The 26,606-nt window shown below is 44.3% G+C and overlaps 1 protein-coding gene across 10 annotated transcripts in view; it reads left to right on the top strand.

The window, feature by feature from the left end:
* The first annotated feature begins 9,337 nt into the window (after window positions 1–9,337).
* The window catches only part of LOC130297468 (uncharacterized), a 308,752-nt gene continuing 291,483 nt past the window's right edge, over window positions 9,338–26,606 (top strand). For 8 of the 10 annotated variants that reach the window (XR_008849541.1, XR_008849542.1, XR_008849533.1 and 5 more), the window contains exons 1-2: window positions 9,359–9,394; window positions 13,110–13,177. The gene's annotated coding sequence lies outside the window, so the exon portion shown is untranslated. Of the gene's footprint in view, window positions 9,395–13,109; window positions 13,178–26,606 lie in introns of all 10 variants that reach the window. The other 2 variants (XR_008849535.1, XR_008849538.1) reach the window with 1 other exon arrangement.

The raw sequence follows: 26,606 nt of genomic DNA, 5'->3' as shown, positions 1-26,606 counted from the left end.
TTTTAGGAGTTATTTATAGTATACTGTACTGTTCTGATACTAGCTATAGCACCAGAATTCACCTATAGCAGTCACCTTTTTAATAATCGCTTTCCTACTCAGATGCCCCTAGGTCTTAATGGTAGAACAGGATAAGAGACCCTCCATCAATCCTCCAACAGAAAAAACAAACCTGCTACCAGCAAATACTAAAATTTATAAACAGGAGGTAAGGACAATCCACCATGTGTAGCAGTAACCCATTACATAATTTTTTACATAGTTGTTTTTTTTTAAATAGTTACTTAGTTTGAAATTTTTAAAAAAGACAAGAGTCCATCAAGTTCAACCTATAACCCTACCATGTTGATATAGAGGAAGGCAAAAATCCCCCATGAGGTTGATGCCAATTGCCCCATGACAGAGAAAAAACTTCTTCCCGACTCCAATATGGCATCAGAATAAATAACCATAAATCTAGTATTCATAACCTGTCATATTATATTTTTCTAGAAAAATATCCAGGCCCCCCTTGAACTTGTTTATTGAGTCAGATGTCACATTTTGCTTTCATAATTTCATTATTCATTTTTCATATTAGGATAATGATTTTTAGACTTTAGAATTTGAATAATAAACCCAGTTGCTAGTCATTGCTATATTTTGTTGCTAGGCTGTGTGCTATAGTTATATAGTTTTTGCACATGGTTGTACGAGCCAATTAGATGTGTTAGACGTTCCTTCACTTCAATAAATCAGCTGTACATCTGTTTGGTGTTCGTACAATTATTCCCATTCATCATACTTCTGTCTCATCCGCTCTACCATCAGCAGACAGCGTCACTCTTCAGGCCCAGTGACTGAGTAGATTATGTATGTAAATCTGTTTATTGCTAGGGTAAATATAATTAATCGTCTCCCCGCTCTCGATGCAGGGGTTGTCAATTCTTAAAATATGTTTATTCAAAAATTTGTGAAAGATTACAAGCGACCAGAATTGTCCACAAAAAAAAGTTGTGTTATATAAATATATGTAAAGCCGAGAAAACCAACCATTTGGTGCCACTGTACAATGTGTTCAAAATATTTCAGAATTTAAACCTATTTAAATATTAATGGAAGCTTAAAGGAGAACTCAGTGATGTGACAACGTATACCTTTTCGTAAGGATAGGGGACAAGTGCGACCCCTGCGATCTCCCGCACGGCTCCCCAGCTCTCTGCATGAATGGGGGGTGTCGACTATCGTACAAAGCGGCAGCTGAAACGCCCCCTCTATGCCGCTCTATACCCACTATTAATATGCATGCTTAGCATGGCCAAAAGCGGGTTATCTCCCACAGCATCAAAGAAACTGTTATGTTGAAATCCAGTGTTTCTCCATCTTCTGCCATAGGAAATAAAATTAGGGAGCCTCTCTACTTGGACTGTTGGGTAATGCCAAAAATTGGCAAAACATTTGCCTTATGGTCAGCAGAAAAGGAGACCTAACTAAACTGAAAAGGAGCCAGTTATCACTTTCACGCTGCCTCAACCCTAAGTAATCAGGGAAGTCCCCGGTGACTTCTGCCCTCCCCACCAGCCTTGATTGCTAGATCTCCGCCAGTAAACTTGGTGGAACTAAAGTTTTTATTTTTCTGCAAATTTTCCTTTCAGTGCTCCTTTTTATTGTTGTCTCTATCATTATCTGCACATCATGATTGTTAGGAGCAGCATTGCAGCCAGACGCGCTGGCCGCGAGCGCACTAATGTCCCATCCTCCTGTGCTGGCTCTGCTGCGGTTCACATTGCGTGACGAGCCCGCATGCGAATGCTGGGCCGTTACTCACCTGCCCGCGACTCTGTCCCCTCCGCTGTCCCTGGCCGGCGGCGCATGCCTTCCTGTCTCCTAGAGCAAGCCGGCTTCCTGTCATTTAAAGGGCCAGCGCACCATTGATTGGTGCTTGTCTGGTACTGACCTTATTTAAACCCGCACTTCCTCTTGACCCCAGCCGGATCTTTGTGCACACTAGTCTAAGAGAAAGTGTTTCCATTGTGTATTGTCTTACTGTGTTCCTAACCACTTGCTCTGTGACCTGACCTTGCTCCTGTGCCACCAACCCTCTGACCTCCTAGCTACGTTCCTGACTACGCTCCTGTGGCACCTGCCCTGACCTCTTGCCTGTCCAGACTTCAAGTTTGCCTCATCCTTCCTGTGCCATGCATCACCTCGGCAGCCTGTGTGGACGAGTTGTATCAGGGGTAGTGACCTGGGTGCCGTCTACCGCAGTAAGTCCATCCCGCTTTGCGGCGGGCTCTGGTGAAACCAGTGGCACCTTAGACTCCGCTCCCTGGTACGGCCCACGCCATCATCCACACAGGTTCAGCGGATCCACTTCCCCACTGCCGTTACAATGATATTTGTTATAAGTTAGCCCACATTCTAATTTTTGGTTTTTATTGATCTATTAACCTGTACCTACTCTCCTGATGTTGCCTCTGCCTTACCCTTATGTACCTCGCTGCCCCTCCTGTGCTAGACCCGGACCCCTGCTCTCATTTTACCCTGATAATTTGTAGTCATAGGACATCATAGGACATTATATAGATATTCAGCACTTTGCGATCCTGCCAGATAATCCACAGATCACAAGATATTGTATATAAATCCAGCACCTCCTGATCCTAATATTCTCTTTTCAGCTACACAGACAAGGATATTTATTTTCAACTAGTCAGGCTCTGGAGTATTATAAAGCCTACCCATAAAATAGACATATTATCTTGTGTTGGGCATTCTGATGCAGTGACTAATTTCTTCAGCACTTATTTTAGACAGATCAATGAGTCACGGTCACATAAGATAATTTAACCACACGGCACTATACAATTGGCACTCTATCTGGCAGGAGGTGGGTTAACGGATTTTTGTGTCGCCTGACTCAGTGAAAAGGATCTTGAGAAAACTAATTTGCGTGATGAGGACCTCTCCGGGATCCTTGTTAATGATTATGCTAATTAACACGGGATCGGGGATGACAGTTATATGAAGGGATGATTTGCAAAAATCATATTTTGCCGGCGAGGTTATTATGAGACTCATTAAGCAGAGAACAGAACATTAGACAGAGAAACTCTGTCCCGAGCACAGACTCTCTAATTATTTGCTAAATGGACTAATGAAATTGTGAGGAAATTAAAGCAAATCGGGTGCAGAGTGCGAGGGAAACAGATATGAGGAGGGGGAGTGCTCTGGGCAGGGTTCCCCCTTGACATCACTTCTTAATTTGATTTCGAACAAAATTCAGCACTAAAAGCCAATGGGTTCCTTTGGCTGTTATAATAGCTCAGGGGCAGAGACACAATTTCTGAAACAGACACATTTTCAGGGAGTTTTAGCTTCTTTGTTAGTGAATGACTAACTTTACAGCTGCCTAAAATGTTTTGGTGATTTGCTTCTGTAACGCCTTGTTCACACTGTGTTTAAAGAAGCTCTATGGGAATTTTTTATTATTTTTTTTCCTATATAGTGCAGCATAGGATATCATTAGAGGATAATAGTAGATGTTATTGTGTATGCATTATGCTTACTTGTTTACCTGATGGGTCAGGCATGTGTTTGCAGCCATATTGATTTTTTTCCCATTAAACCTCTGGTTTTGCAGAGAGAGGGTGTGGAGTCAGGTCCAGCCCAAGACATTGTGCTGCCTGGGTCAAAGAGTGAAATGCTGCCCCTGTGAAGGTGCCGCCTGGGTCCAATGAATCCAGCGGGACAAACTGTAGGGCCGGCCCTGTGTTGAGTCTCATCACTGCACCTGGTCATCTAAATAGGCTGCTTGTGCTGGAAGTCACACAGGTGATCTGATTAGACTCATATGTGGGTTAAAGTCAGTTCACAATATGTGCAGTTTTAATGCATTTTCTCATTCAAAGTGCATATTTTAGATAAATATTTCTATTAAATCTTTAGGTTGTGTTCACAGATTTTTACACACATTTTGGCTGCCTTTGCTGCAATGTTCCAAACAAGCAGTAAAATGACCAGTTTTTATCATGGTGTGCACGATTGCAGTAAAATAGTATCCTTTTTTGCAGTAATTATGTTAAAATCACAAACAAGTACTTTCTTTTCTTCCAAGAGCCCTTATTATTCAAAAGCCTATACAGCAAAATATTTTATTACCATAATAAAAATAAAAGCATAGCAATGCATTCTAGAAGGGTGTTCTTTTGGTTCTTTTGGCTAAATAAAAAGTCTGTGGCTAGGTCAACACAATGCACTCTTTGTACTTACAGTACCAATGCCCCTAAATACTTTTACCTGTCGCTTTAAAAAAAACATGTGAAAAGACAATCCTATAGGCTTACAATGTAAGTTTGTCTAGCATAGTATGCTCTTTTCCCAGCTAGTTCTAGCTATTGGTCATGGACTGAACACTCAGACCCTGACCGATCAAAACTTTTGACATGAAAAATAATTAAGATAGGAAATAGTATATGGGACAGATAATAAAGGGAAAATAATTAAAAATGTAACTTTATTTTAAAAAACAAAACATTTTTTGGTCCGGTAGAAGGGTGGTAGTGGTGGGCGGGAATTATTTATTTTCTTAGAAAATGTAAAAAATTATTTAAAAAAATGTAATCTATATAAATATCTTTATTAATTTTTGTTTTTGTTTTTTAAACCCCAGACCTTACATCCTTAATTATTATTTTAGACTCCAGATCATACACTAATAATTACTTTATATCCAGCCCACACACCAAAAGTAGGTAAGTTTTCCTTGTAGATAGGCCTCCATCCTTCTGTAGACATGACCCAATAAGGACACCTCGGTTAATGCCTGCAGCCACTAGAGTTTTTGGACCGTCTCCGCCTTTAGAATGCACACGTGTAGGATGAGTGATGCTGTCCTGCACTCGTGCATCTCTAAGACACTTTCGATATCTCTATTGGCTAAAGGCCTCTTAGGATGCGCTTACAGTTAAAAAAGCTGCGCTCATGCAAGTACAGTATATACTCAAGTATAAGCCGACCAGAATATAAGCCGAGGCCCCTAATTTCCCCCAAAAAATCCAGGAAAAGTTATTGACTCGACTATAAGCCTAGGGTGGAAAATACATCATCCCCCTGTCATCATCCAGACCCCCGTCATTAACACCCTCATCATCATCACCCTGTCATCATCCCCCCTTCATCATCACCGCCTGTCATCATCCCCCCCTTCATCATTACCCTGTCATCATTCCCCCCTTCATCATCATCCCCCTGTCATCATCCCACACCCCCCCTTCATCATCACCGCCTGTCATCATTACCCTGTCATCATCCCACACCACCCCCTTCATCATCACCGCTTTTCAATGTCTGATTTAACAGTGGTCTTCAACCTGCGGACCTCCAGATGTTCCAAAACTACAACTCCCAGCATGCCCGGGCATGCTGGGAGTTGTAGTTTTGAAACATCTTGAGGTCCGCAGGTTGAAGACCACTGCCCGGGCCTTCGTCATCATCCAGACCCCCTGCCTCCCCCTTTAGTTTTGTACTCACCTTTGCTCGGCGGGACGTTAGGGTGAGCTGGTCCGGGCCATCTGTGCTGCAGGGACTGTCCGGTGGGGAGGGATAGTCATTCCGGGCTGTCCATCTTCACCGGGGGGGGCCTCTTCTCCGCACTTCGCGCCCGGCCCCGGAATAATGACGTTGCCTTGACGACGACGCACAGGGACGTTCATGAGCAACGCCCCTGTGCGTCATCGCCAAGGCATCGTCATTATTCCGGGGCCGGGCCCGGAGCGCGGAGAAGAGGCCCCCCCCCCCCCCGGTGAAGATGGACAGCCCGGAACGACTATCCCTCCCCACCGGACGGTCCCTGCAGCACAGATAGTCCGGACCAGCTCACCCTAATGTCCCGCCAAGCGGAGGTGAGTACAAAACTAAAGGGGGGAGGGCGGGAGGGGGTCTGGATGATGACGAAGGCCCGGGCAGTGGTCTTCTACCTGCGGACCTCCAGATGTTTCAAAACTACAACTCCCAGCATGCCCGGACAGCCGATGGCTGTCCGTGCTTGCTGGGAGTGGTAGTTTTGAAACATCTGGAGGTCCGCAGGTTGAAGACCACTGAGGGCGGAGAGTTCACTCGAGTATAAGCCGAGGGGGGTGTTTTCAGCACGAAAAATCGTGCTGAAAAACTCGGCTTAGACTCGAGTATATACGGTAATCTGCCATCCAACTGTACGGACATCCTGTCATATTGGCCTCCATTGAGGACGTAGGCAGCGGTCAAGCTCAAGGTCTGTTGGATGGAATAGCACAGACTTTTGTGTTATCCCATTATATTAAATCCCATAGAAAAGTTTTACCATGGAACAATATGCATGAAAGATGCCTTTAGGTGGCATCCATCATAGGTATACGTTAACCACATGGGTCAGGGACTCTCCCCAGTATATATATCCAGCAGACACGGTTGACGCAATGCAAAATGACTCACAGAGATTAGAGGTGATATCAAACGCTCGGTAAAGGACGGAAGCTTGTCATCTGCAAATAATTCAGTCTTATGAGGCTCTTTTTTCAGTCATAATATCCTAGTATCCACTCTGCCTGAAGAAAAACTTGGTTGAAAGACCTTCCTACTGTTTAGTAGCCTGAATACCTGAATATGTTTGTCAAGCAATAGAAGCTATAGTCAGCAGGTGACAAGGTTAGCCATGTTCCCGTGGACCACAGTCATTCTGTACTATTTGCTAGAGGCATATATTAGGGACATTCTGCCAATACCTCTGCCTTCCATATTTATGCAGTGAAAATAGTTCCTGGTACCTTAAAAGGCCCCTATACGCTGTTGTTTTCTTGGAAGAGGGCACAAGGTTGGCTGATATGGTCCACCACATTTCGTATTATGGAGGTATTGTTCCCTAGACGTATTACTTCTGAAGGAGAAAATGATGAATATTCAGCAGAACATGGAGTGTCAACAGCTCATTGATATGAAACCATAGGGAGTCTTTGTGATGCCATATAGGCTTCGTGCGCGTAGCTTTACCTGCATTCTCACTGAATATCAAAACTTCTTAAAAAAATAGCAACTTCCATGTACATCCAGAGTAGTAATAATTCAATTTATCTGTATGTATGTATATATATATATATATATATATATATATATATATATAAAACTCAATGTAGGTATGTGTACAGTATATGTAGGTATGTTCCAGCATAACGTTAAAACAGCTAGAGATAATTCAATATAACTTGGTAGACATGTTACTTATATGTAAAATAAAAAAATATAGTAGGGTGAAATCAACCCTAACTCACCCATTTGCGAAGGTCAGGGTTTCTTTGTCTGAAGTCCCATGCAAGTCTTTGGACTTCCATTACATCTCCTGATCGCGTTACTCTTGGGCTGCAGAGATTGCCCAGGACTTTTAAACAGTCTGCCGAGGTGCTGAGAATAGTTAGTGTGGGGGAATGGCATATGAAGATGGGATATGAGGTCAGGATATGAGGTCGGGATATGAGGTCAGGATATGAGGTCGGGATATGAGGTCGGGATATGAGGACCAGTGGCGGCTCTCCTATTAGGCGAGTTAAGGCCTCCTCGCAGCCGCCTAACTCGCCTCTTATGTGAGTGGCAGGGTCATAGCTAATGGGGCCGCAGGCCCCCTCACCACCTCTCTATCTACAGCTGTAGCTGCACCAATAGGACCCTATACAGACCCAGAGGTGCAGTGTTATTGGTGTGCTGCGTCCAGAAGTGCACAGGGACTGTAGCGCCATAGCGCGGAGGCTGGGGAATATGAGAAGCAGTACACTCACTCGGTCCAGCTTGAGTGCCCCTCCCTCCTGTGCTTTATTCTGCTGTAGCCCCTCTAGTAAGGAGTGACAGGCAGTGGCATTTCTTTGGAGGGGCAGGGGGTGCCAGGTGTATTTACTGCCAGTGTAGTAATGGGGTGAGGGGAGGTAGAGGAGTAGTCCTGCTCCCACAGCAGCCCCTCCACCCTGTCCTGCTTCTCATCCCAAGTGATAGGATTCCAGGGTCCTGTAGTAATCACCATCGTGCAGAGATGTGTGTGGGGGGGGGAGGGGGTCTGCAGGCCTGCTGTAGAGGAAAAATGTAAGCCTATACTATAACATGCATATGTGTTTCTAATGCAGTGTTTCCCAACCAGGGTTCCTCCAGCTGTTGCAAAACTACAACTCCCAGCATGCCCAGACTTTAGCCTTTAGCTTTCCGGCCATGCTCGGAGTTGAACTTTTTCAACAGCTGGGGGCACCCTGGTTGGAAAACACTGCTCTACTGTATGTGTGCTATATACCTATATGTGTGTATTATGTATGTGTACTGTATGTGTGTATTATGTATGTGTACTGTATGTGTAGAATATACTTATATGTATGTGTACTGTATGTGTGGAATATACCTATATGTATGGGTACTGTATGTGTGGCATATACCTATATGTATGTGTACTGTATGTGTGTATTATGTATTTGTACTGTATGTGTGGTATATACCTATATGTATGTGTATTGTATGTGTGGAATATACCTATATGTATGTGTACTGTATGTGTGGCATATACCTATATGTATGTGTACTGTATGTGTGTATTATGTATGTGTGTATTATGTATTTGTACTGTATGTGTGGTATATACCTATATGTATGTGTACTGTATGTGTGGAATATACCTATATGTATGTGTACTGTATGTGTGGCATATACCTATATGTATGTGTACTGTATGTGTGTATTATGTATGTGTACTGTGTGTGTGGCATATACCTATATGTATGTGTACTGTATGTGTGGGTTATACCTATATGTATGTGTACTCTATGTGTGTTATATGTATGTGTACTGTATGTGTGTATTATGTATGTGTACTGTATGTGTGGCATATACCTATATGTATGTGTACTGTATGTGTGGCATATACCTATATATGTGTACTCTATGTGTGTTATATGTATGTGTACTGTATGTGTGGGTTATACCTATATGCATGGGTACTGTATGTGTGGTATATACCTATATGCATGGGTACTGTATGTGTGGTATATACCTATATGCATGGGTACTGTATGTGTGGTATATACCTATATGTATGTGTACTGTATGTGTGGCATATACCTATATGTATGTGTAATGTATGTGTGTATTATGTATGTGTACTGTATGTGTGGTATATACCTATATGCATGTGTACTGTATGTGTGGTATATACCTATATGTCTGTGTACTGCATAGCCTAGATTTATCAAACTGTGTGAGAGAAAAAATAGAGAGATTTTCCCAGAGCAACCAATCACAGCTCAGCTAGGGAGCTGAGGTAAAGTGAAAGCTGAACTGTGATTGGTTCTCGTGGGGAAATCATTATTTTTCCTCTCACAGTTTGATAAAGCTGGGCCTCTGTGTGTGATATGTATGTGTATTGTACTATATATATATAAGTGTGATATATACTGCATATGTGTGTGATATATATATATATACTGTATATGTGTGTGATATGTATGTGTATTGTACTATATATATATATAAGTGTGAAATATATACTGTATATGTGTGTGATATATATATACTGTACTTTATGAGTATGATATATATACTGTATATGTGTGTGATATATATATATATATACTGTATATGTGTGTGATATGTATGTGTATTGTACTATATATATATATAAGTGTGAAATATATACTGTATATGTGTGTGATATATATATACTGTACTTTATGAGTATGATATATATACTGTATATGTGTGTGATATATATAATGTACTATATGAGTGTGATATATATACTGTATATGTGTGTGATCTGTATGTGTACTGTACTATATGAGTGTGATATATACTGTATATGTGTGTGATATATATACTGTATATGTGTGTGATCTGTATGTGTACTGTACTATATGAGTGTGATATATATACTGTATATGTGTGTGATATATATACTGTATATGTGTGTGATATGTATGTGTACTGTACTATATGAGTGATATATATACTGTATATGTGTGTGATATGTATGTGTATTATACTATATGAGTGTGATATATATACTGTATATGTGTGTGATCTGTATGTGTATTGTACTATATGAGTGTGATATATACTGTATATGTGTGTGATATGTATGTGTATTGTACTATATGTGTGTGATATATATACTGTATATGTGTGTGATCTGTATGTGTACTGTACTATATGAGTGTGATATATATACTGTATATGTGTGTGATATGTATGTGTATTGTACTATATGAGTGTGATATATATATATACTGTATATATGTGTGATATGTATGTGTATTGTACTATATGAGTGTGATATATATACTGTATATGTGTGTGATCTGTATGTCTTCCTATTGTGTATATGTGTTCATGGATATGGTGTATATATATATATATATATATATATATATATATATATATATAATGTGTATAGTGAACCTCTAATGAAGTAGTCAATTTTCTGAGAAATGACTATTATTCAGCACTTTTCAAATTGACATGTATTTAACCCCTTAAGGACTCAGGGTTTTTCAGTTTTTGCACTTTCGTTTTTTCCTCCTTACCTTTTAAAAATCATAACCCTTTCAATTTTCCACCTAAAAAATCCATATTATGGCTTATTTTTTGTGTCACCAATTCTACTTTGTAATGACATTAGTCATTTTACCCCAAAATTCACGGCGAAACGGAAAAAAAAAACATTGTGCGACAAAATCGAAGAAAAAAACGCCATTTTGTAACTTTTGGGGGCTTCCGTTTCTACGCAGTGCATATTTCGGTAAAAATGACACCTTATTATTCTGTAGGTCTATACGGTTAAAATGATACCCTACTTATATAGGTTTGATTTTGTCGCACTTCTGGAAAAAATCATAACTACATGCAGGAAAATGTATATGTTTAAAAATGTCCTCTTCTGACCCCTATAACTTTTTTATTTTTCCACGTACAGGGCGGTATGGGGACTCATTTTTTGCGCCGTGATCTGTTTTTATCGGTATGATTTTTGTTTTGATCGGACTTTTTGATCACTTTTTATTCATTTTTTAATGGTATAAAAAGTGACCAAAAATACGCTTTTTTGGACTTTGGAATTTTTTTGCGCGAACGCTATTGACCATGCGGTTTAATTAATGATATATTTTTATAGTTTGGACATTTACACACGCGGCGATACCACATATGTTTTTTTTTTAATAATTTGCACTGTTTTATTTTTTTTATGGGAAAAGGGGGGTGATTCAAACTTTTATTAGGGAAGGGGTTAAATGACCTTCATTAACACTTTTTTTTGCAGTGTTATAGGTCCCATAGGGACCTATAACACTGCACACACTGATCTCTAATGCTGATCACTGGCGTGTATTAACACGCCTGTGATCAGCATTATCGGCGCTTGACTGCTCCTTCCTGGATCTCAGGCACGGAGCAGTCATTGGCCGATCGGACACCGAGGAGGCAGGTAAGGGCCCTCCCGGTGTCCTGTCAGCTGTTCAGCTTTGATCCCCGCGTCTGAAGGGTTAATACAGGCCATCACCGCGATCGGTGATGTCCAGTATTAGCCGCGGGTCCCGGCCGTTGATAGCCGCCGGGACCGACCCGATATGACGCGGGGACACCGCGTGACCCCGCGGCATATCGCGGGAGCCGGCGGAGGACGTAAATATAGGAGTTAAAAATCGGCACCTAAATGCCAGAATTTTCCACCTTCATTATGGGATGGAGCTTCGCATTTAGTCTGTATAGCAGCCATCTCAGCCCAAGAATCAGCGCCTTAGAATAGTTTTACGCTGGGTATCGCACCGCAGACTACTGCAATGGGGACGTATCTGGAGGGTCCTACTATATGAATGGGGATATGTGGCGGGGAGAACGGCGCCTTGTTTCACAGTTTAGACATTGAATTTTAAATACACATCAATTTTAAAAAACGACTATTATGCACAGTGCTGTATGATAGTTATTTGTCACATGAATGGGCTCAGCGGGGGAGATTTATCAAAACCTGTGTAGAGGAAGATCGGTGCAGTTGCCCATAGCAACCAATCGGATCACTTCTTTCATTTTTAAAGAGGCCTGTGAAAAATTAAATTAGAGCGCTGATTGGTTGCCATGGGCAACTGCACCACTCTTCCTCTACACAGGTTTTGATAAATCTCCCGCAGCGTGTTTTAAAAATCCCAATTGTGGACACTGCTGCAGATCCATTCCACAGCATTTCTGCAGCAAGATCCACAACCTTTTGATTTTCCAATTGAAGTCAATAGGACAAATCTGCAATAAAACCAGCAAGAAAACCAACACGCTGTGGATTTAAAATTTACACAAGTCAATTTCCACATTATTTCTATTATTTTATTACCACACTGTGTAGTTGAGATTTTGTTAAATCTCATGCACTTTGCTGCTTTGGTATTGGTCTGTTCACACATGGTGGATATTATATGCACATTTACAATGTTTCCACACCAAAATCCACAAGAGAAGGGTCTCATCAAAACGTGGATTTGTTATGTGGATTTGTATAGCAACTGCAGATTTTACAAGGCAATTCTTATGTATTGTTATTGGCATGTGAATAAAGCGATTGCCTTGTAAAATCTACAGAGGATCTAGTGTGTGAATGCAGCTTTACTGAAAATAAGCATGTGTGCATAATACATTGGCATGCTTTAAAGGGGTACACATTTTTTTCATGTCAACTGGCTTCAGAAAGTTAGACAGATTTGTAAATTATATCTATTGAAAAATCTTAATCCTTCCAGTACTTATCAGCTGCTGTATGCTCCAAAGATAGTTGTGTAATTATTTTCTGTCTGACCACAGTGCTCTCTGCTGACACCTCTGTCTTTGCCAGAAACTGTCCAGTGTAGGAGCAAATCCCCATAGCAAACCTCTCCTGCTCTGGACAGTTCCTGACATGGACAGAGGTGTCAGCAGAGAGCACTGTGGTCAGACAGAAAAGAATTACACAACTATCTGTGGAGCATACAGCAGCTGATAAGTACTGGAAGGATTAAGACTTTAATAGAAGTAATTTAAAAATCTGTACAACTTTCTGGAGATATAAGTGCTGATAAACTAAAGAGTCTAAAATGTTTGTCTGGCAGGTTCTGTGGAGACGAGTTGTGGCTGGAAGAAATCATCATGACGGTCTGGGCCGGATGGAGAAGAAAAGGTAAAGTGAACAACCCCAATTAGAGAAGACATCACCTGATGTAACTGTATGTAGTCACTAATATGGCCTGCAGAGCCTGTGTAGAGCCGATATCTGTGTACAGTGGTTTATTCAGTATCAGTACGGTAGTATTATCCTGTTACTATGTGGGGATATGTGTAGTCATGGAGTGGTACAATTATTTGTCCCTTGTTTAGAGGTGTTGCTGGTGATACTAGTATGTGTATAGTGATGTTACTGGTTATACTGGTCTGTGTATAGTGGTAGTGGTGTGATTCAGTATCAGTATAATAGTATTATCCCTTCAAAATATGAAGGTTATGGTAGTGGTCATGGTGTGGTGAAATTATTTATCCCATGTATAGTGGTGATACTGGTCTGTGTATAGGGGTGTTATTCAGTATCAGTATGGTGATATTATTCCGTTACTATATGGAGATAATGGTAGTAATCATGGTGTGGGTCGATTATTTCTCATGGTGGGAGATTTATCAAAACCGCCCAGAGGACAACAGCAATCAGATCGCTCCTTTTGTTTTTGAAAAGGCCTCTGAAAAGTGAAAGAAGCGATCTGATTGGTTTCTATGGGCAACTCAGCAACTTTTCCTCTGGACAGGTTTTGATAAATCTCACATAGTCTAAAGCCGCCTCTGATGAGGACGAGATATGAGGTCGGGATATGAGGATGAGATATGAGGTTGGGAAATGAGGACAGGATATGAGGTCGGGATATGAGAACCGGATACGGCATATGAGGACGTGTTGGTTTTCTTCTTCCACAAAGTTCAGGTAAGAAGACCAGGCACCACTGTACTCAGTTCAGTTCTAAACTAAATCGAAGGCTGCGATAGTGGTTAGTTTTGGCTTTGCAATGAGTCTACTGAATATTTTAATCATCTATATGGCAAAATTAGAAGGCATCCAAATAACACACTTATCAATACAGTCACTGCTTCATATCACACATACAAAGCAGACATTAATCAGACTTTGATATAAAGGGCAATACTCGCAGTAATACTGACTTCAAAGTTGTCAGTGGGAAGTTTACTGCCAGGGCTCAGACTGTTCTACATCAGACACAACTAAACTGCCCAGTCACAATGCTAAATAGTTACTCTGTGACAATGGGCTTTATATCAAAGTTCTATTATCATCTTCTTTACATTTCAGATAGAAAATAATGAACTGAACAAACTGCAAATTGAACATTTGATTCTGTGGTTAAGATAAAGCTTTTTGTTGGTTTGTTCGCTTTATTTCTCTTTTAATCTGGTTTTTAATTTCCCCACAATTCAGAAAGACTGAAATAGTTGAAGAACATTAAGAGAAATTTATTTCACAAAATGTAAGAAGATAAATTAAAGTGGAAACCTAGGTCAAAAAATGAATATTTGCCGATATGCCCTTTCAAAAAAAAAAAAAAAAAAAAAAGGATTTCTGACTCCTTTGTCGCTGTAGTATCTGCTTCTTAAGTGGCACATACTGATGTGAGCATGTTGGTCAATCCTTTGTCCTTGCATAAAAAATTTAATTAGGAAATCAATAAGTGTTGCAAGAATACCCTAGGTAAAAAGCTTATATTCCAAAAGCAGCCCTGGTTTAAGCAATAAACTGCTGATAATGATGATGAGTAAAGAGAAGGGGAGAGGGGATTACATTCAAGAGGCAATTGTCACGATGCCGGCTGGCAGGTAGTGGATCCTCTGTGCCAGAGAGGGATTGGCGTGGACCGTGCTAGTGGACCGGTTCTAAGCCACTACTGGTTTTCACCAGAGCCTGCCGCAAAGCGGGATGGTCTTGCTGCGGCGGTAGTGACCAGGTCGTATCCACTAGCAACGGCTCACCTCTCTGGCTGCTGAAGATAGGCGCGGTACAAGGGAGTAGGCAAAAGCAAGGTCGGACGTAGCAGAAGGTCGGGGCAGGCAGCAAGGATCGTAGTCAGGGGCAACGGCAGAAGGTCTGGAAACACAGGCAAGGAACACACAAGGAACGCTTTCACTGGCACTAAGGCAACAAGATCCGGCAAGGGAGTGCAGGGGAAGTGAGGTGATATAGGGAAGTGCACAGGTGAACACACTGATTGGAACCACTGCGCCAATCAGCGGCGCAGTGGCCCTTTAAAACGCAGAGACCCGGCGCGCGCGCGCCCTAGGGAGCGGGGCCGCGCGCGCCGGGACAGAACAGACGGAGAGCGAGTCAGGTAGGGGAGCCGGGGTGCGCATCGCGAGCGGGCGCAACCCGCATCGCGAATCGCATCCCGGCTGGCAGCGGAATCGCAGCGCCCCGGGTCAGAGGACGTGACCGGAGCGCTGCCGCGGGGAGAGTGAAGCGAGCGCTCCGGGGAGGAGCGGGGACCCGGAGCGCTCGGCGTAACAGTACCCCCCCCTTGGGTCTCCCCCTCTTCTTAGAGCCTGAGAACCTGAGGAGCAGACTTTTGTCTAGGATGTTGTCCTCAGGTTCCCAGGATCTCTCTTCAGGACCACAACCCTCCCAGTCCACTAAAAAAAAATTTCTCCCTCTGACCTTTTTGGCAGCTAAAATTTCTTTGACCGAGAAGATGTCCGAGGAGCCGGAAACAGGAGTGGGAGGAACAGATTTGGGAGAAAAACGGTTGAGGATGAGTGGTTTGAGAAGAGAGACGTGAAAGGCATTAGGGATACGAAGAGAGGGAGGAAGAAGAAGTTTATAAGAGACAGGATTAATTTGACACAAAATTTTGAAAGGACCAAGATAGCGTGGTCCCAACTTGTAGCTAGGGACACGGAAGCGGACATATTTAGCGGAGAGCCATACCTTGTCTCCAGGGGAAAAAACGGGGGGAGCTCTTCTTTTCTTATCCGCGAACTTCTTCATGCGTGATGAAGCCTGTAAGAGAGAATTTTGGGTCTCTCTCCATATGATGGAAAGGTCACGAGAAATTTCATCCACAGCGGGCAGACCAAAGGGCAAGGGAGTAGGGAGGGGGGGAAGAGGGTGACGGCCGTACACCACGAAAAATGGGGATTTGGAGGAAGACTCAGAGACCCTGAAGTTATACGAGAATTCGGCCCATGGGAGGAGATCTGCCCAGTCATCCTGGCGGGAGGAAACAAAATGTCGCAAATAATCACCCAAGATCTGGTTAATCCTTTCTACTTGTCCATTGGACTGGGGATGATATGCAGAAGAAAAATTTTATTTAATCTTGAGTTGTTTACAGAGAGCCCTCCAGAATTTAGACACGAATTGGACGCCTCTATCCGAGACAATCTGCGTAGGCAACCCGTGAAGACGAAAAATGTGTACAAAAAATTGTTTAGCCAACTGAGGCGCAGAAGGAAGACCAGGAAGAGGGATGAAATGTGCCATTTTGGAGAATCGATCAACGACCACCCAAATAACAGTGTTGCCACGGGAAGGGGGTAAATCAGTAATAAAATCCATACCAATCAGAGACCAAGGCTGTTCGGGGACAGGCAGAGGATGAAGAAAACCAGCGGGCTTCTGGCGAGGAGTCTTATCCCGGGCACAGATAGTGCAGGCTCGCACAAAGTCCACAACATCCGTCTCCAGAGTCGGCCACCAATAGAAGCGGGAGATGAGTTGCACAGATTTCTTGATACCCGCATGACCTGCGAGATGGGAGGAGTGACCCCATTTGAGGATTCCGAGGCGTTGGCGAGGAGAAACAAAGGTCTTTCCTGGAGGAGTCTGCCTGATGGAGGCAGGAGAAGTGGAGATCAGGCAGTCAGGTGGAATGATGTGTTGCGGAGAGAGTTCAACTTCTGAGGCATCCGAGGAACGAGAGAGAGCATCGGCCCTAATGTTCTTATCGGCAGGACGAAAGTGAATCTCAAAATTAAATCGGGCAAAGAACAGAGACCACCGGGCCTGGCGAGGATTCAGCCGTTGGGCAGACTGGAGGTAGGAGAGGTTCTTGTGGTCGGTGTAGATAATAACAGGAGAACTTGATCCCTCCAGCAGATGCCTCCATTCCTCAAGTGCTAATTTAATGGCTAGAAGCTCTCGATCCCCGATGGAGTAGTTCCTCTCCGCTGGAGAGAAGGTCCTAGAGAAAAAACCACAAGTGACAGCATGCCCGGAAGAATTTTTTTGTAGAAGAACAGCTCCAGCTCCCACTGAGGAGGCATCAACCTCCAATAGGAAGGGTTTGGAAGGGTCAGGTCTGGAGAGGACGGGAGCCGAAGAAAAGGCAGACTTGAGTCGTTTAAAGGCGTCTTCTGCTTGAGGAGGCCAGGACTTGGGATCAGCATTTTTTTTGGTTAAAGCCACGATAGGAGCCACAATGGTAGAAAAATGTGGAATAAATTGCCTGTAATAATTGGCGAACCCCAAAAAGCGTTGGATAGCACGGAGTCCGGAGGGGCGTGGCCAATCTAAGACGGCAGAGAGTTTGTCTGGATCCATCTGTAGTCCCTGGCCAGAGACCAAATATCCTATAAAAGGAAGAGATTGGCATTCAAACAGACATTTCTCAATTTTGGCATAGAGTTGGTTGTCACGAAGTCTCTGAAGAACCATACGGACATGCTGGCGGTGTTCTTCTAGATTGGCAGAAAAAATTAGGATATCGTCCAGATATACAACAACACAGGAGTATAACAGATCACGAAAAATTTCATTGACAAAGTCTTGGAAGACGGCAGGGGCGTTGCACAGTCCAAAGGGCATGACCAGATACTCAAAGTGTCCATCTCTGGTGTTAAATGCCGTTTTCCACTCGTCCCCCTCTCTGATGCGGATGAGGTTATAGGCGCCTCTTAAGTCCAATTTAGTGAAGATGTGGGCACCTTGGAGGCGATCAAAGAGTTCAGAGATGAGGGGTAAGGGGTAGCGGTTCTTAACCGTGATTTTATTAAGACCGCGGTAGTCAATGCAAGGACGTAGGGAGCCATCTTTTTTGGACACAAAGAAAAATCCGGCTCCGGCAGGAGAGGAGGATTTACGGATAAAGCCCTTCTTTAGATTCTCCTGGACGTATTCGGACATGGCAAGAGTCTCTGGGGCAGAGAGAGGATAAATTCTGCCCCGGGGTGGAGTAGTGCCCGGGAGGAGGTCGATAGGGCAATCATAAGGCCTGTGAGGAGGTAGAGTCTCAGCTTGTTTTTTGCAGAAAACATCCGCGAAGTCCATATAGGCCTTAGGGAGACCGGTTACTGGAGGAACCACAGAGTTACGGCAAGGGTTACTGGGAACCGGTTTTAAACAGTTCTTGGAACAAGAGGACCCCCAACTCTTGATCTCCCCAGTGGACCAATCCAGGGTAGGGGAATGAAGTTGAAGCCAGGGAAGTCCAAGGAGAATTTCCGAGGTGCAATTGGGGAGGACCAAAAGTTCAATCCTCTCATGATGAGATCCGATGCTCATAAGAAGGGGCTCCGTGCGGAAACGTATGGTACAGTCCAATCTTTCATTATTTATACAATTGATGTAGAGGGGTCTGGCGAGACTGGTCACCGGGATGTTGAACCTGTTGACGAGAGAGGCCAAAATAAAATTTCCTGCAGATCCAGAGTCCAAGAAGGCCACTGTAGAGAAGGAGAAGGCAGAGGCAGACATCCGCACAGGCACAGTAAGACGTGGAGAAGCAGAGTAGACATCAAGGACTGTCTCACCTTTGTGCGGAGTCAGCGTACGTCTTTCCAGGCGGGGAGGACGGATAGGACAATCTCTCAGGAAGTGTTCGGTACTAGCACAGTACAGGCAGAGGTTCTCCATACGGCGTCGTGTCCTCTCTTGAGGTGTCAGGCGAGACCGGTCGACCTGCATAGCCTCCACGGCGGGAGGCACAGGAACAGATTGCAGGGGACCAGAGGAGAGAGGAGCCGAGGAGAAGAAACGCCTCGTGCGAACAGAGTCCATATCTTGGCGGAGTTCCTGACGCCTTTCGGAAAAACGCATGTCAATGCGAGTGGCTAGGTGAATAAGTTCATGTAGATTAGCAGGAATTTCTCGTGCGGCCAGAACATCTTTAATGTTGCTGGATAGGCCTTTTTTGAAGGTCGCGCAGAGGGCCTCATTATTCCAGGACAATTCTGAAGCAAGAGTACGGAATTGTACGGCATACTCGCCAACGGAAGAATTACCCTGGACCAGGTTCAACAGGGCAGTCTCAGCAGAAGAGGCTCGGGCAGGTTCCTCAAAGACACTTCGGATTTCCGAGAAGAAGGAGTGTACAGAGGCAGTGACGGGGTCATTGCGGTCCCAGAGCGGTGTGGCCCATGACAGGGCTTTTCCGGACAGAAGGCTGACTACGAAAGCCACCTTAGACCTTTCAGTGGGAAACAGGTCCGACATCATCTCCAGATGCAGGGAACATTGGGAAAGAAAGCCACGGCAAAACTTAGAGTCCCCATCAAATTTATCCGGCAAGGATAAGCGTATCCCAGGAGCGGCCACTCGCTGCGGAGGAGGTGCAGGAGCTGGCGGAGGAGATGACTGCTGAAGCTGTGGTAGTAACTGTTGTAGCATAACGGTCAGTTGAGACAGCTGTTGGCCTTGTTGCGCTATCTGTTGTGACTGCTGGGCGACCACCGTGGTGAGGTCAGCGACAACTGGCAGAGGAACTTCAGCGGGATCCATGGCCGGATCTACTGTCACGATGCCGGCTGGCAGGTAGTGGATCCTCTGTGCCAGAGAGGGATTGGCGTGGACCGTGCTAGTGGACCGGTTCTAAGCCACTACTGGTTTTCACCAGAGCCCGCCGCAAAGCGGGATGGTCTTGCTGCGGCGGTAGTGACCAGGTCGTATCCACTAGCAACGGCTCACCTCTCTGGCTGCTGAAGATAGGCGCGGTACAAGGGAGTAGGCAAAAGCAAGGTCGGACGTAGCAGAAGGTCGGGGCAGGCAGCAAGGATCGTAGTCAGGGGCAACGGCAGAAGGTCTGGAAACACAGGCAAGGAACACACAAGGAACGCTTTCACTGGCACTAAGGCAACAAGATCCGGCAAGGGAGTGCAGGGGAAGTGAGGTGATATAGGGAAGTGCACAGGTGAACACACTGATTGGAACCACTGCGCCAATCAGCGGCGCAGTGGCCCTTTAAAACGCAGAGACCCGGCGCGCGCGCGCCCTAGGGAGCGGGGCCGCGCGCGCCGGGACAGAACAGACGGAGAGCGAGTCAGGTAGGGGAGCCGGGGTGCGCATCGCGAGCGGGCGCAACCCGCATCGCGAATCGCATCCCGGCTGGCAGCGGAATCGCAGCGCCCCGGGTCAGAGGACGTGACCGGAGCGCTGCCGCGGGGAGAGTGAAGCGAGCGCTCCGGGGAGGAGCGGGGACCCGGAGCGCTCGGCGTAACAGCAATACTGTGTACAAGCATTTAAACAAGGAACTTTTGCCTGAAATTTTCAGACACAGCAATAAACCTTTTGGAGCAGAGCACAGAATCCTCTGGAGCAGACAGATAGGCTCAGGATGCATTCACACAGTCAAAGTTCTCCCCAGCATAACACTATCTAAGCCATGCCTCCACTTCCTGTATTTCATCTTGGCCTCTCTGCTGCTAGAGATGGAATTTCCCCAACAACAGGCAGTGGGAAGCAGTGAGACACCTAATGGCCAAGACTTTATAGCATTTTTCTGAAATAAGGAGTCATTTTTGGTAAATTAAGTTATATTCAGATATGTTAGGAATCTCATAGCCTATCAAATGGAGGAAAGTTGCTTATAATAACAGTGACCATTTCAATGCTGCACAGCATTCATTCATTGCAACTTGAACACGACGTGTTCTGGATGGCCAAATGTAATGTACGTGTTATCCTACAGCTCCTGTTGGCATCATTTGGGTTAAAGCTTTACACTCTATGTCAAGTTGTCTCATGTAGCCCTCCATGAGTAAAGAGGCAGAGAAGTTGTAGAAAAGGGGCCTTATTCATGCCTCATTTCAATCCCTGTCACTCCGTCACCTTGCAGACTTGCATTTAGCCCTGCTAGTGACTGCTTGCAGACACTTATATGGCCACGAACGAGTGGCGCTCTTAGTAAACGTAATAGAAATAGAGCAGTAGTCCCTTTGGCCCCCTCTGGGCTGTTTCCCTGTCTTGGTTATCTGCTCTACACATTTGATGGTGCTGCAAGAAAGGTTACGCAGAGCTTTGGGGTGCAGGCAGCTCTGCAGAGCCAACATGACATACAAAGCATGCCATAGGCATGTGTGCTGTACTAGGTAGAGGTGAAAGAGCGTTACATGTTACAGAAAAGAACAGGGTACGTGCTATTATTTTGCTGATAAATTCTTTTGTTTGCTTACTTTTTTGTTACTATATATTCCAATTCATGCTTAGGTTTTAGAGAACTAAATTTTAATAAATATACACACACTGCTCAAAAAAATAATGGGAACACTAAGATAACACATCCTAGATCTGAATGACTGAACTAATCGCATGAAATACTTTAGTTTTTATATAGTTGAATGTGCTGACAACAAAATCACACAAAAATTATTAATGGAAATCTAATTTATCAACCCAGGGAGGTCTGGATATGGAGTCACACTCAAAATCAAAATGGAAAACCACACTACAGGCTGATCCAACTTTATGTAATGTCCTTAAAACAAGCTCAGACGTGTGTGTGGCCTCCACGTGCCCGTATGACCTCCCTACAATGCCTGGGCATGCTCCTGATGAGGTGGCGGATGGTTTCCTGAGGGATGTCCTCCCAGATCTGGACTAAAGCATCTGCCAACTCCTGGACAGTCTGTGGTGCAACCTGGCATTGGTGGATGGAGCGAGACATGATGTCCCAGATGTGCTCAATCGGATTTGGGTCTGGGGAATGGACAGGCCAGTCCATAGCATCAATGCCTTCCTCTTGCAGGAACTGCTGACACACTCCAGCTACATGAGGGTCTAGCATTGTCTTGCATTAGGAGGAACCCAGAGCCAACTGCACCAGCATATGGTCTCACACGTGGTCTGAGGATCTCATCTCAGTACCTAATGGCAGTCAGGCTACCTCTGGCAAGCACTTGGAGGACTGTGCGGCCCCCAAAGAAATGCCACCCAACACCATTACTGACCCTGCGCCAAACCGGTCATGCTGGAAGATGTTGCAGGCAGCAGAACGTTCTCCACGGCGTCTCCAGACTCTGTCACGTCTGTTACATGTGCTCAGTGTGAACCTGCTTTCATCTGTGAAGAGCACAGGGTGCCAGTGGCGAATTTGCCAATCTTTGTGTTCTCTGGCTAATGCCAAACATCATGCACGGTGTTGGGCTGTAAGCACAACCCCCACCTGTGGACGTAGGTCCCTCATACCACCCTCATGGAGTCTGTTTCTGACCGTTTGATTGGACACATGCACATTTTTGGCCTGCTGGAGGTAATTTTGCAGGGTTCTGGAAGTGCTCCTTCTTGCACAAAGGCAGAGGTAGCGGTCCTGCTGTTGGGTTGTTGCCCTCCTACGGCCTCTTCCACGTCTCCTGATGTACTGGCCTGTCTCCTGGTAGCGCCTCCATGATCTGGACACTACGCTGACAGACACAGCATTGATGTGCCATCCTGGATGAGCTGCACTACCTGAGCCACTTGTGTGGGTTGTAGACTCTGTTTCATGCTACCACTAGAGTGAAAGCACCGTCTGCATTCAAAAGTGGCCAAAACATCAGCCAGGAATCATAGGAACTGAGAAGTGGTCTGTGGTCACCACCTGCAGAACCACTCCTTTATTGTGGGTGTCTTGCTAATTGCCTATAATTTCCACCTGTTATCTGTTCCATTTGCACAACAGCATGTGAAATTGATTGTCAATCAGTGTTGCTTCCTGAGTGGACAGTGTGATTTCACAGAAGTGTGATTGACTTGGAGTTACATTGTGTTGTTTAAGTGTTCCCTTTATTTTTTGGAGCAGTGTATATAAGCTCACCATGACTCCACAAGGCATCCCAGCTGATTTTTTTCAAAATCAGACCCCTATAGCCCGGCATATACAGCCTTTGAAAATCCTGCTAAGTCAGCAAAAAAATACACACACTGGGGGAGATTTATTTAAAACCTGTGCAGAGGACAAGTTGCCCAGTTGCTAATAGCAGCCAATCAGTTCACTTCTTTCATTTTGCAGAGTTTTTTTTTCTTAAATGAAAGAAGAAATCTGGTTTCTATGGGCAACTGAGCAACTTGTTCTCTGCAGAGGTTTTAATAAATCTCCCCACTGGGCTTGTTTCCTGTGTGAGCTGTAGGGATGGGCTGCTGTGAGAGTGAGAGGGGAGGGGGGCATGTTTTCCTCCACCCAATCAGGGACATTCGTACAGGGCACACTGAAGCTCTCAGCTCTCTAAGCAGAGGAGGAGATAGAGTGAAATGTCATCTACGGTAGACGCTAGTCATCAGTGTGATAAGATCTCCTGGACTTCCTGGCTGGAGGAAAAGCTGAGCGAAACAGGGTATGTGCTCAGCAAATATTACACCTTTTCTTTATTTTGTAGGCCCATACGATTAAAATGATACCCAACTTTTATAGGTTTGATTTTGTTTTACTTCTGTTAAAAAATTATAACTTTTTGCACAAAAATTAGTATGTTTAAAAATGTCCTCTTCTGACCCCTATAACTTTTTTACTTTTCCGTATACGGGGTTGGGTGAGGGCTCATTTATAGGGTACACAGATTGGCCAAATACGCAATTTTGGACTTTGGTATTTTTTGTATGTAACGCCATTGATCATACGGTTTAATTAACATTACATTTTTATAGTTTGGACATTTGCGCACACGGCGATACCACATATGTTTATTTATATTATGTTTGCATATTTTTTATATGGAATTTGGGAAAAGGGGGGTGATTTTAACTTTTAATATGGAAGGGGTTAATGGGTTTTTTTTTTTTTTTACTTTTATTCAACTTTTTTTATACACTTTATTAGTCCCTTAGGAGACTTTTAGGAAGAATCATTAGATTCCTCATACAGATCAATGGAGTCCCAAAGAACTACATTGATCTGTGTGCTCTGCGCTCGATTGATAAAGCCTGGTCCAGCCAGGCTTTATCAATCACAGAGCCACGGACAGGACTACAGGAGAGGTAAGCCCTCCAGCTACCTCCACAGTGGATCACCCTGCCCCCCCCCCCCCTCCCCACAATCGTGCTGTGGGGTGTCGAGGGAAATTCACCCCACTGGACCACTAGGGACTGTTTAATGGTCCCTTTAGATGCCGCTGTCAGCTTTGACAGCGGCAATCTAAAGGGTTAATAGCCGCCTGCGACCATCGCCTTATTTTGGCTATTAATGGCGGCCGCTGAGGGCCACTATGTATGGCACAGGCTAGAGTCTGGAGCCCGCGCCATACACGGTTTGCGGTTTGCCGTCTCGCCCTTAGACGGACACCAGTTAAAATAAAAAAGTAGACCTCCAGATGTTGCAAAACTAAACTCAAAGCATGATCTATATACAGCCAGGCAGCATCCTGCTCTGTTCTGGTTAGGGGTAATTACACTGAAACTGCTTTTTTACAGATGGGTAATCTCTCCTTCAGCAAAGTTGTCCCAAGTCATGAACTAAGGCTTCTAATTTGAGTCAGAAACTGATTTGAAGGGAAATCAACCTCCAAAAGGTGGCATCAGAGAGCTGCTTTGCAAATCCTTTTTCCCAGATTTCCCAGTGGAGCCTAAATGGCCTATAAGTCTCAATGCGTCTTTATGACACGCTCCTTAAGGAGAAATATCACCTCTTTGGTCCCACCTCGTTAGGCCTCTCTGAATCCAGGCAGCACCCTGCTCTGTACTGGTCAGGGGTAATAACAGCTGCTCACAGATTGATAATCTCTCCTTCTAAAAATGTGTCTGGCTTGGCTTAAATCCCAAGTCATGAACTAAGGCCTGGCTTAAATCCCAAGTCAAGAACTAAGGCTTGGCTTAAATCCCAAGTCATGAATTTAGGCTTGGCTTAAATCCCAAGTTATAAACTAAGGCTTGGCTTCAATCCCCAGTCATAAAATAAGACTTCTTATCATACACTTATTTGAATGGAAAGCTGCCACCAAAAAAAATGTACCTTGTTTGAGAAGGAATTATAGTCAACTAACAGTTTAAAGACCACTGTTATAGATTTTGCATTGAGAACCAAGAACTTCACGTTATCCCCATTTCCTGCCATCATTGCTCGGCAGTCCATACCGCGTTTTCCCACTCAGCTTTCCCACCATCAAATAAAGACATATCTCGTGGCCCGATTCTCTCTCTCTCTCTCTCTATAATATCCATAGCCATCTTTTTCCTTTTGTACCTCTTTTTCTTGAAAATTCATGGCTATCTCCCAGTGCATTACTCCTATATGTACTGTAGTTATCTAGCATTGCTTTTGCTATTATTACCGTTCAAAGCAATCTTCCGTTGCGTTCCTCTTTGTATCGCCTATCTCTCGCTCGGGTTTTATTTTCTTGTTTATCCCTCTCGGCTCTGCTTTTGGAATCGTACACTTCTATTACTTTGTTCTTTTTTTATTTATTTATTTATTTGTATTATTATATATATATTTTTTTATTTTTACCCATTGCTTTTTTACTTTCCATTCACTCTCTCTCCCCATAGTATACATAAATATCCGGCGATATTGATATTGATAGTTTATTTTGTTGCATTGTATTATTGCTGAACCTCGCTGGCCCCTTCAGTCGGTGTCTGTGAGCCGCTATACCTGCCACACGAGATTGTAAGGGGATATTTGTAGCTGTTCGTCTGAAGCTGTTACCTCTCACTGCGCACTTAGAGGGTTTTATCGACTCTTATCGACACAGCCATAAATAAAGCAAAATAAGGGAAGGAGGCGATCCGCACAGGCACATCCCCCTCTGCTGGAGGAACTGCGTAAGTGCCGGTTGGTATGGTCAAGCTTTCTCGTCTTTCAGATTCTTAGAATCCCATGGTGCCCAAAGAGCATCCCCAGCACAGGAGCCACTTAGAGCAGCGTTTCCCAACCAGGGTGCCTCCAGCTGTTGCAAAACTACAACTCCCAGCATGCCTGGACAGCCAAAGGTGGTGTTTCCCATCACACAAATGAGGAAAAAAAACACTGCGGAGGAAACCTCTAGGGCTTGTTATCCAACCTGTGTGCCCCCAGCTATTGTAAAACTACAACTCACAGCATGCCCGGATAGCCAAAGGCTATGTTTTCCAACATAAAGAAGGGGAAACCCCCTCCTGTGGACAGGGGCGTAGCTATAGGGGGTGCCGAGGTAGCAGTTGCACCGGGGCCCTGGTGTCTATGGGGGCCCCAAAGTACATCTTCCCCATAAGAGACCGGTATTATAATTGGCACATGGCGCCTTGTTGCAGATTTTGCCCAGATGCAAGTTACACCTCTGCTTGTGGAGGAAACCTCTTGGCAGTGTTATCCAACCAGTGTGCCTCCAGCTGTTGCAAAACTACAACTCCCAGCATGCCCGGACAGGTAACAACATAAACAGTAATCCTCCAGCACACA

This window comes from Hyla sarda, chromosome 13 (assembly GCF_029499605.1).
Source record: "Hyla sarda isolate aHylSar1 chromosome 13, aHylSar1.hap1, whole genome shotgun sequence".
Lineage (NCBI taxonomy): Eukaryota > Metazoa > Chordata > Amphibia > Anura > Hylidae > Hyla > Hyla sarda.
The sequence above is the reverse complement of the archived record's forward strand: the minus strand, read 5'-3'. Positions and strand labels throughout refer to the sequence as shown.